This window comes from Metopolophium dirhodum, chromosome 1 (genome assembly GCF_019925205.1).
Source record: "Metopolophium dirhodum isolate CAU chromosome 1, ASM1992520v1, whole genome shotgun sequence".
Classification (NCBI taxonomy): Eukaryota; Metazoa; Arthropoda; class Insecta; order Hemiptera; family Aphididae; genus Metopolophium; species Metopolophium dirhodum.
Window position 1 is genome coordinate 91,702,663 of NC_083560.1, and position 13,110 is coordinate 91,715,772.

The window sequence follows — 13,110 nt, forward strand, 5'->3', positions numbered from 1 at the left end:
GAGTAGGTAATGAAACTCATGTTTTAAAACATATACTTAATATCTACATGTAGTTTCAAATTTCATATACAGGGTGTATCAAAGATGAAAAACAATATAACACATTTTTTTTTAAATTATTTTTAATTTATATTTAAATGTTACAAATTAGATCAATTTATTAAAGAACAGTTGTTCAATTTATAAAAATTACTTCTAGTTAAGACGATTCTGGTAATTAAGTGAAGTTATTTTAATTAGGCAATACTATTTTTTACTCCTCCCAAATAAAATGTATAAATTACTCTATTGGTTATTTAAGTCACAAATCGACCAATAATGGTTTATTTTAATTTTAAACTAGTCATTTTAACTAAATTTATTATATAGATTTTAATAAAAACAATAACTTTCAACTTTTAGCCATTTTTCTCGATCCTAGATATCAATGCTTGCTTACTGAAGATGAAAAAAAATATGCTAAATAAAGACTTAGAAGGCTTTACTTTATTTAAATGAAGATGTTATTGGCCAAGAGAGGATAATACTGTCCATAACTCATCTTTAGGTGAAACGTAAAAATAATTTAAAGCAACAAGTTTATTAATACTTCTCTAGATAACTTTGCTCCTAATTTTAATAAAACTGTTAATTCTTTCTTTTTTTTTAGTTGATTCAGATACAAATAATGACAATTATTCTCGTATTGAAGAAGATGATGATTTGGAACTATTATTGTCATCTCAATGATCTTACTCGTCCTTGAACAGTGAAACAAGTTCTCCGAACAAAATATCAATTGCTAATATTATTTTCTGGTTGTACATATCATATTATGTAATGACTAATGGATTTATGTCTTATTATTTTGTTATACTGTAACAAATTAATTGTTTGTCGATAGATTATTCGATATTGATCGATAGGCATAGGTATTTAATAACTTGGGCTCCTTAAAAAAAATATTTATTATATTATATAACTATCAGGTATAAATAATAATAATATAAGTATATACTATAGTCATATTATAGTACAATATGTAGTAATAAAAGAATACCTATTAACTGTCATGCGTCAATCTTTGTACACCTAAAATTTATAATTTTCAATTGCCTTAAACAGAATTTTTTGACTTTATTAACACATTCGAATCGAATCACGCGCGAGGCGCTTGATACAACTATGTACAATGGAGACGGAACATTTTCCCTCCTTTTTTCCCCTTGAGACGAGCGGTTTTTACCACTAATTTTAACTATTATTAACAGCCAATAGGCGCTTCGAATCAAATTCCAGTGACGCTCCACGTGGAGCAAATAATGTATTCTTTTTATATAAATAATCTTTACGATATTACCTATCGATAGATTGTCATATGAAAACAATGGTGTGAGTATATGATTTTATATCGATTTTTAAAATTCGATAGTAGACACAACGTGCGAGACGCGTGATTCGTCTTTTATAAGTAAAATATCGTAACGCGCCAGATACGTGACTCGTCTCAAACGTAACTTTTAGATCAGGGATGGCCAACCCAAATGATCTTGCGGGCCACTTTGTAAATACATCACAACCTGCGGGCCACATATAGGGTTGCCAAAAAAAAAAAAAAAAAAAATGGTCATCAGCCCAAAATATTAATATAAGTAATCACATATTTTATTCAAAATAAAATTAGGCCACATATAAAAATATAAAAGTATTTAAAAAAAATTAAAATATATAATAGTTATAATAAAAGTATTTAATACAAAAAACATTACTATTTAGTGAGATATTTGTTTCTCAACTCGTTCACCAAGCTTTTTCAAATCAATAGAAATGCTTGTAGTTGCACACCGTAATTGATGTTGCAGGTTTTCATCTGTTAGGTTTGTGCGTGATTTATCTTTGGCGAATTTCATTTTCGAAAAAAACGATTCACAAGTGTAAGTCAATCCAAAAGCACTCACAACTTTTTGTGCCAGATTTCTCAAATTGGGAAAACGTTCTTTTCTGATATTAATATTATAATAATCTATTTTTGATTTCGATGTTTCAAAAATGTGTTTTAATTCATTATTGCATTGTAAGTCAATGAGTTCCATCTGAAGATATTCTGGGGCAGAATTGACATCAGTATGAAAAGGAGATGAATATATTTCAAATATTGTCGTGTATTTGTCTAAATTAGTGAAACGACTTTCAAAAGCAGCTATAAGTTTCCTTATTTCTTGTGCATATTTAATGCTATCGATATGTTTGGAATTTTTCAATTCGTTTAGCAATGGAAAGTGTTGAACGTTATTATTTTTTAATTGAAATTCAAATAACAATAATTTCTTCTGAAATGCATTGATGTAATTACATGAGTCAATTATTAAATTATCTTTTCCCTGTAATGATATATTTAATTGGTTCAGTTTTTCGACAATATCCACTAAAAAGCATAAATCTAATAACCATTCATCATTACTTAATTCTAATACTGGTTTTTGTTTATCATTCATAAACAAGTCAATTTCATGACGTAACTCATAAAATCGCTTTAAACATTTTCCACGACTTAACCATCTGACATGACTGAAATATACTACGTCACCATATTCTGAATTCAATTCTTTCAGGAACTCCTTAAATTGTCGGTGGGGAAGCGCATGTGATCGAATGTAATTCACTGTTTTTATAACTACTTGCATAATATGGTTCGATAATACTTGAGAACATAAATTTTGTTGATGAATCAAACAATGGATTATAAATAAATCATCTCTTTTCCAGAAATTATTAGTTTTTCTAGTAGATTCTATTTTATCGATCAGTAGTTTTATAGCTCCTTATTCTTTGCCAACCATAGCAGGTGCACCATCAGTTGATATTCCAGAAATAATTTCCAAATCCAAATTGTTTTCGCATAAACTGTTTTCAACAGCGTGAAAAATATCTTCACCTTTTGTAGTTCCTTTCAAACTTATCAATTTTAACATTTCTTCAGTTATTTGAAATGATTCATTTACTCCACGAACGAATATTACAAGTTGAGCTGTATCTGATATATCTGTACTTTCGTCAAATGCAATAGAAAAATATTTAAAATCTTGAATTCGATCGCGTAGTTTTAAAATAATTTCGTTTGAAATGTCATTAATTCGACGACATACTGTTTGTCGGGATAAACTTATATTCGAAAAAAGTTTATTTTTATCAATTAAATATCCTTTGCTACAGCTTCCAAACATTCTTTCACAAATTCACCATCTGAAAATTTTTTAATTTTTTTTGCAATCAAAAATGAGACAGAATAACTTGCTTTAACGATATTAGATGGTTGCTGTAATGCTGAACTAAACATTTTTTGTTGAGTTTTTAATTGTGACGTAAATTCCCTGAGCTTCGATTGTTTCACTTCACTACTAAATTTCAAATAATCATTATGTTTTGTTTCATAATGCCTTTTAACGTTATATTCTTTAAATACAGCTACTGTTTCTCGGCAAATCAAACACATTAATTTTGTGTTTTGAATTATAAAAAAGTACTTTTCTTCCCACTCCTCACTGTACTTTCTATTTTCGTCTACTATTTTTCTTTTCTTTGCAACACTCATATTAAAAAAAAAAAATACAATAATAAAAAAGTACGTACTTAAATATTTTTCCACACTGAACGCACTTCAACAGTCACAGCGAACGGACAGATTATGACTGTTATTAGCCACGTTTTATTTTAACAATTCGATTTGCTATAAGCTGGTGTCTACTCGTATATATACTTTTATCAGATTAGATTAGAATTATTACTTTTGTTGCGATTACGTTGTTAATAATACAGATACCGCGTTGCACGGGCATTCCAGAATATTCTATCGGCACAAAAATATTTTTTTTTGTAAATACAGTAGATTCTCGTTATGTTGAATCTCAAGGGGAACAGAAAAAAGTTCGAGATATCGAAAACTTCGAGATATGAAGTTTTATTAAAAAATAAAAAAACTAATATAAATGTATGTTGTATAATTTATATGAATAATAAATAATACGAATTCTTTGGCGATTTCACATTTTTTACGGTCACTTTTTTCAACTAACTGTATTAAACGAACTTTGTCCGAAATTGAAAGAACATTTAATTTACGCTTCTTTTCCATTCCACTACAAACGCGCTAAATCACAATCGCTATACTGCACTGCCTGCACAATGTATGCAATGTACTGCACAATTCCTATGTTAACCGTAACAAAAATATTATTTGTGAACTCGAGATAACGAAAAACGATTAATTTTATATCGAGTTATCGAGAGCAAAACACTATTAAGTGTAATAGTAGTTTCAAGGGGAATTCAAAGTAGTTCGAGATAACGAAAAATTCGAGATAGCGACGTTCGACATATTAAGAATCTACTGTATTTGATAAATGTCGCGGGCCGCAAAACTTTCCAAGGCGGGCCACATGCGGCCCGCGGGCCGCGGGTTGGCCATCCCTGTAATTTAGATTATGACGGACCGTCTCGAATGTGTTAACTTATTTTGAATTTCATATTATAGAATTAATATTATGTCCATATTATAATATCTATACAATTTTAGATTCTGAGCGGAGCGATGAATGTATTGATTTTACAATGTGTGTTTTTTATTTTTATTTTTTTTTTATTTTTGTGTCTGTGTACACAATTAGTAGTCGAAATAAAGCTTCGATTTTCAACTTCAGTATCTTGTTCGATGGGAAAGTGAATCTAGTTACTGCATTTTGGGAGGTCAAAATTTGAAATTCCCAATAGTTTTCAAAAGCGCCCGGAAAAACAAAATAAAAATTAAGGAAAAACGGGTTTTGACAAAATCGAATTTTAGTTTTTGGCGTAACTTTAAAACAAATGAACGTATATACATGCATTTTTCACTGGTTGTTTATATTTGCATTTTATATATACGATAAAATTTTCAAAATATTTTTATTTTTTTGAACTGTTTAGAAACATTTTCTGGTTTCTAATTTTGTTAGTCTTTTTTTCTATGAATGTTAATAAAACTTTATTTGTTGGGTAAAAAATCTTGAAAATATAATACAAGGCTCCTGATATATTGTTACAATATCAGTTTAAAAATAAGTTTTAAAAAGTTCAAATTTTGACAAAATTTATCAAATTTAAGGTTTAATAATTATTATATTGTAGTTAAAAATGTATAAAATATTCAACTTTTATAGATAAGGATAGAAAATTTAAAACAAGGCTCCACGTAAATATGTATAATATAATCAAATATACTTAGTAATATCATAGGCTGACTGACCGTTTTCGCTCAGAATCGTTTTTCTTATACAATGATATTATATCATTGAATTCAAATTTAACACCATCCATTACAGTGATCCACTTTTAACCTATTGTACAGCAGAGTGACATACACTTACCCACCTTTTTATCTTTGATAAGCTAATGATTTTTATTTAAACACTGCTGTGAAATATATTATTTTGAATTCGTAGACAGTAAATTGTACGTCTATATTATCAGTGATGTATCCAAAGGGGACAGCTTCAATCTTCCTACCATTGGCCATATTAAAATATACAATTATTCAGCATTAAAATATTGAATAACATGATACACAATATTTTATGCAACATTACCAGTTAACGGTTTACTGCTATCATGACTGTAAGTTTTCAATAATAGGTATATAGGTACCAGTGGTGTGTATCTTAAAAAAATTGGTGTTGCTCAAATAATTTTAGGAGACCTACCCCTCATAATACTGTCTACGATAATGCAAGACACTGTACTAAAATAGTGTCGAACAAATTGTTATCATTTCCCCCCGAGATTTGTTAAATTAGTTGCCTACTTTACTCCTTAATCTAGTATAAATTCCCGCTTTTTTTTTATGACTTCCTATTAAATATTAATTATTATTAATTATTATATTATTATAATATAATATTGTTTATTGTTCATCATAAATACTATGAAATACGATAGTATTTGATATTATTAAGTTGCACCTAAATATTGTTTATTGTTCATCATAAATACTATGAAATACGATAGTATTTGATATTATTAAGTTGCACCTAAATAATCTGGTTATTTATGAAGTTATGTATACAAAGATGACTATAATAATTTTTGGTGACCTAATTTTATTTATAGTTGTAAAAAATGGATAAAATTGGCTCAAAACAAATTAATAAAATATTAGAAACATGTGGATTCCTAAGTTTGCCAAAATGTATTCGATTTGTTCAATTCACTTTACGAAGGATGATTATATGACCAACACCGGCAGACCTGTGTTGGTAGAATAAAAATTACCTATATATTGGAACATTAAAATATTGAATCTATTGACAAGAACTAATTGTTTATAATTAATAACTTAATTATTAATTTTGTGCTTCAGGTTAAAATATGGATCACTGCCATCAATCAATTTACCATCAACTGTGTTTCTTAAAAGTAACAACTTTGAACTTTATTTATGACATCTAGACAGACAATGTATGTAAAAATGAATACATTATCTAGGCTTATCAATAAAGATTAATGAAATTAAATGAAAAAACTCCAACAAAATGCAGTCTAATACATATGTTTAAAAATTTGGTTCTTTTGGACATAGTCCAAAGCAACAGGCATTAAATATATTTACTATAGACAGTGAAATAAATGGTGCAAAAAAATTAAAGGGTTGAGTTAATTGGCATACAAAAATTAAATCGTTCACTGTTTGGTTCAGATTGTTTAAATAATATACAAATAATAAATAAAATTATAAGCACTCAATGGTTTCAATTATTATTATTTTATTGTGTCTCTGGTCTGGTATTTATGTTGCATGTACAATCAAAGTTGTAAATTATGTTTCACTGACTATGGCCATTTAGCCATGAACCCTGAGGTCTCTAGATTTATAAAATAAGACTAACGTCTATGTTATGTGCATATATATTTATTAATAGATAAAAGTTTATAGAATTATGTTATTGAGTTGATCATTGCAAGTTGCAGTAAAATAATAAAAGTTTGCAATAAATCAGATGATTTATAACAAAAAAACTTCAAAGAATTGGGGTTATTTTAATGTAGGTACCTAATTTAGTGTTTAATTACTTGTTTTAATTATTTGTGTTCGAATATTTTTAAAAAGCATTTTCAACAAAACTATTAATGTTGGTCTCTCTAAAAATAAGAAAAGCATATATATGTCACAATTATGCTAAAATCAAGTATAGATATAATTGTTTAATTTTAAATTCAATATTGGGGATTATATTTATTTCCAGTCATGTTGTAATAATATTTTTTTTTATTTTTGTAGAAATGCCTAATTATATAGAATCTGAAAAAGTTGAAAAAATAGAGAATACAGGACAAAAACTTAATACAAAATAAAAGTAAAAAAAAAAAAAAGAGAAATATAAGCAACATGTTGAAAGCAGTAATTAAAAAAAAAAAATTTAAGAACCAACATAATAGCTAAATCTTAATTTCGACTTAAACAATTTTAAAAAACGGACGAAGATATGAAGAAACTGAAAAATCGTTTTCCATTGATTTATATTACCATTCATCTGTTGCCTATCGTTTTATGAACAGTTTTCTTTGCTTGCCCGATGTACGATCTCTCAGAAGATGGTTGGAAGGTTTGGATGTTTCTTGTGGCATAAATCAAAATATATTAAATATTTCAAAACTTAAATTTCAAACTGCGCCTATAAAAGAAAAATTGGTATCAATAATTATTGACGAGATGTCATTTATACAATTTATTTCCTATAATTCCCAAAATGATAGATTTTACGGATATGAAGATTATGGATCTGATATTTTTGAAGATTTAAAAACCTTAAAACATGGCAACCAGGTTTTTTTTTTTTGTATGGTTAAGAGTTTAACATTACCTTGAAAACAAGTACTTGGATTCTTTATAGCAAGTGGTTCAATCACAGGAGATCGACTCAAGTGCATAAGTACTCAGTAGAGTATACTATAACAAAATTAAATAATGTGGTCTTATCCCAAAAATGATAATTTTCGATCAAGGATCTAATTATCTCAAAATGAGAAAATTATTTAATGTTACAAAAGAAAAACTTTTTAAAACATACAACAATGAAAATGTATTTTTTATGCATGATTATCCACATTTACTTAAATCAATGAGAAACAATTTAAAAATATATACTTTTGAAAATGCAAACGAATTATATAGTTGGAAAGATATAGAAGATTTTTATAAAGTTGATTGTAATAATAAACATTAGCGAGCAAGTAAAAATAAATTAATATGGATCTACCCCCTTTTTCACCAATGCGAGTATGTCTTAGCAATCCAAACTTTAAGTAACTCGGTGAATGCTGGTATTTTGACTTCAGTATCTTTCAATAAATTACCAGCTGGAGCGGCAGATTTGTGAAGTTTTTTAATGACTTGTTTGATGCCTTTAGTAGTAAAATTAAATGAGCCATTTGTTCTTAAAAGACAATTAACCAAAAATTCTTTACATTGGGATTTTTTTAAAGAAGCATTAGTATTTTTATCTGAGTTAAAAATAAACAATAAAAGAGGAATCGTATAATAGGGTGGCAAGAAAATATTATTTGTGCACAAATGTTGTTTGAAGAATTAAACGAAAAGTATGGTATTGAATACTTATTAATGAGACAATTGACCCAAGATTATATTGAATCTCTATTTTCAGTGTTAAGAGCTAAAGGAGGAAACAACTTAACCAGATGCATCAAAAATCCAATCAGCAATACGTATGCATACGTGTAATATATAATATGCTTATTAGTCCTACAAATCATGCCAACTATGAAAAAGATACATCTGCATTTTTGGCTCTATCAAAAGACATACAAATTTCAATTATTACACTAGATAGATCATAAATGAATCAGAAGAAATAGATAATATTGATGATTATTATAGTTCAATGAATATTGAGTATTTTTATAAATATTTAAATGAACGATCAAACTGCAAATAGTGTGGCTTATGTAACAGTTTGGGTTTGTAGTCAATTGGATCATAAACCATGTATTGAAAAACTGGCCATAAAAATAAGGATACTAATAACAAATTTGTTCTTGACAATACACACATTGGTATAAAAGAATATGAAGGCTGTAGTTTACTTTATCCTCTTGCCAAAACATTGGAGTTCACTAAACATGTTTCTGCACTCTTTCATGCAAACATTAACAACCTTATTCTAAAAAAAAAATGTAATTTAAAAAAGGATCTTAAACTAATAATAAGCCATGTTTGTAAAAGGCACTCACTAAGTATATTATGCAATGACTGCAATACACAATTTTTAGATACATTTTTAAATGTAAGTATTAATAGCAATTAATACTTACATTTAAAAATGTGTTATATGAAGAAGTGAAATGATTCATTCATGTTCAAAAAATAAAAAGTTGAAAAAAGTAGCTCATATTTGAGCACAATTTTTATTAAAAAATGATAAATTATTATTAGGTATTATTATTTGTTTTAAGCACTTGTTATAATTTCACATTTTAATTTGTGTTGTATAAATATATTGAAAAGTAAAATATATAAGTAGTATTATGTTTTGAATTACAATTAATACCTACCTGTCTACCTACTATAAAACGTACATTACATTGTTAAGTGTATTTGCTAATAGGATTTATGGTGATTTGAAATATGTGAAAATATGCAAATACTATATTATAATCTAAAATCAAAATTATTTGTTTTCATGAAGATTTCAAGGAGTAAAATAGGCAACTATTTTAACAATCTCGGAGGGCAATGATAGAAATAATTCGCCAGTTTTTGTATGCCAGTCTCCTGTATTATCGACCATCATATATAGTATTTAGTACTACTGTTGTACTGTTGTACTAGTGTTGGGTAACGGACCTCTATCGTTGATTATAAATACTATAGATCGTTCACTAGCCCATACTTACGCACCGTGAAAAATGGATGTGGCCGTTGTGAAGCGCTGTTGTTGCCCATTAGTTACTTATATAGTTATATCACAATATATCCATTTTTCGTCCAATTTTTCGCGCCGCGTAAATACGGGCCAGCGAGCGATCCATAGTATTTATAGTCAATGGTACTATGTTCATTATATTATAATATAATTTATTGTAATTTCACATCTGTAGACCTCACTGTAGGTTGGTGGAAGGCTTAAATGTTCATACAAAATATATATATTTTAAATACACCAGTGATGACTAATGAAATGGTAAATATTGAAAACTATTTTGGTATGTAAAAAAATGTTATATGACATGATCATATATTATAGACACATCAAACGAAAACTGGAAAAAGGTAAACCGTTTTATGTAAGTAACCGAAATTGAAACAGGAAAACCTGAATACCGGTATTTAAAAGTGAAATGGAAACCAATAAAATCAAAAACCAGAAACTAAAATTTATCATTTCGGTTTCAAGCTCGTTCCAAGTTCCAACTGCTGCGTAAAATCGTGGTCACCCAACCCTAACGCACCCGACCTTACCAACTTTATTAGATACAAGACAGGTAATCGAAATCACGAATTAATATATACTTTATTTTACCAAAGTAAAAACATTTTACTCACTGATAATCCAGGTGGAAGATATGAACGACCTGTAACTGTCATTGAATAATGACTTTTCTTAGCTTTAAATAGGGTAATATGTTCAATTATAGATGCTGTTACTTCTTGATCTATTGGATTTTCATGTTTACCTCCACATTTCTCTTTTGGGCTGCATGTCAAGTTGAAAGTTGTTAGCAATTATATTTAAATGTTTTCGGGATATAGAAGTTATCGAACTGAATATTGCAGCACATACAAAAATTTTCCCTTCTTTCGTTGGAATGCAATATTTTACTGTATTTCGGTTTGTTAATTATTTTTGGTTTCATTTAGGTTACGTATATCGGTTCTTAAGGGTTTTTGTATAGTCATAATTGATATTAAGAATTGATCCTGGTCTATTTTAGATTCTAAAGAGCGTAGGTTTTGTTTAAAATGTCTAAACATTGAGGATCAATCTCAGACACATTACAAAATGGTTTACTTTTATCTCTATGGATACTATCAAATAGTACTACTTGGGACAGTTTTAACCTTTAAACTGGCCTAACTTCTAAACTAAGATATCATCACTTTTGATTTAAGTGTCAAAAGTTTACTTTTAGATTATTTATTAACATCTTTATAGTTTTACTTAAGTATATATTTTTATTTTTGTCCCAAGTTAAAAATCATGTTTTCAATACCAATCACAACTTGTGACGCATAAAAACTTTTTAAAAATGTTGTTCTGTAGAACTAGGAAAAAAAATTCTAATTATACCTGAAAAATATATTATGTAACTATGTATGATAAATAAAATGTAAAAAAAAATATTATTTTATGAAGTTACCTTTCTTTATCATTTCTTAACCGATCTTCGAGCTTACGAAATTTTGATTTTAGTTTTTAATCTTATTTATAAGTAGGACATTTATAAGAACACCATAATGGTCATACTATCCTTCAGCAAATTCCTAACCTAGGTTTAGTTACTGAAGTCCCCCTCGACTATATGCGCTTAGTATGTCTAGGAGTGGTTAAGAAGTTGCTAGATAACACTTGGTGTTTTGGGCGTCCCCCTCGTAAAATACCATCAAGAACTGTAGGGATCATATCTGATTCATTGTTACATTTAGTTAAATATATTCCTCATGAGTTCACAAGAAAACCAAGACCAATTAAAGAGGCGAAATTGTATAAAGCGACAGAATTTAGGCAATTCTGTTGTATACTGGTATAATTGTTTTAAAAAACAATTTAAATAAATAGAAATATGATCATTTCTTAACATTACATGTTGCAATCTGTATATTGTTGTCTGACACATTATTGCTAACTATGACTGACTATGCCAAAGAATTATTAAGGCATTTTGTTGTTTCTTCCAAATTAATTTATGGTCCTTAAATTTTATCTCATAATTTCCATAATTTATTACATTTAACTGACGATGCCAGAAAGTATGGAAATTTAAACTTATTTAGTAATTTTTCTTCTGAAAATTACCTACAAAAAATAAAAAAACTTTTTAGAGCACACAACAATGTTTTATCACAAATATAATGACGGTTTTCAGAAGAAAGATCTTTACTACAGATATCACCTACAATTAAAATTCAACCTAGTAGTTTCAAATTAGAAAAAATACATAATTAAACAAATAATAAATTTGTTATTAATATAAAAAAAAAAAATCATATTTACTTGTAAGTAATGATGCCAAAATAGTTTTATTAAACGGTCGTTTATTATTCTTGTGCCCAGTATAACTAAATGATTTAGCATAATCATCAGTGATCAACTTTCTTAAGATGCGCCTGACAGACTCTTTAAAAGATGATCCTCCAATCAATGCTTAAGTTTTAACCTAAATATTTAATGAATTGTATTTTAAAGACATTTGACATAATACTTAATATATTGTAATATTAAGCTGTACAAATATAACATTTATATTAACATAACTTATAATTTGATCATAGAGTGAAGTATTATTTTTTTAATTAATTCAAGTCATTAGTTATTTTGTTTAATGCAATTTCATCAGTTACAGGGAATTTGGATAAAACATTCTCTACTTCATGACGGCTATTTATTATGATTGATGTTTTTAGTGGATTTGTATGTTGTAACTTATCTTTGAGGTCGTTAACCATAACCATAATAACATAGAGATACTTAGTGTGTTCCTCAGATCTAGCATTCAGAGTGACAAGTCACAAGTTGCCTCATGACTTGCCTTTGGAATTCTGTTAGGATTTAATATTAACTAATTGTTTAATATCAATAATATATAGTAAAAATAAGGTAAGTATTATTATATATTAATATCAATGCATGTTCCCTGAACAATTTATTATAAGAACAATTATAGTGGTTATTTACTTAGGAACAAAAAATATGAAATATAAATACGTCTTAAAATGAAAAAATATGACATGTATAAATATTTTATACAACAATGAAAATTACTAAAAAATCCAAGTGAATGTTAAATAATGAACATTGTTATTGTTTGTATTATTTGTACGTTTACGGTTTTTGGATAAAGAAGCTCCAAAATTCTTGACTTTATCCA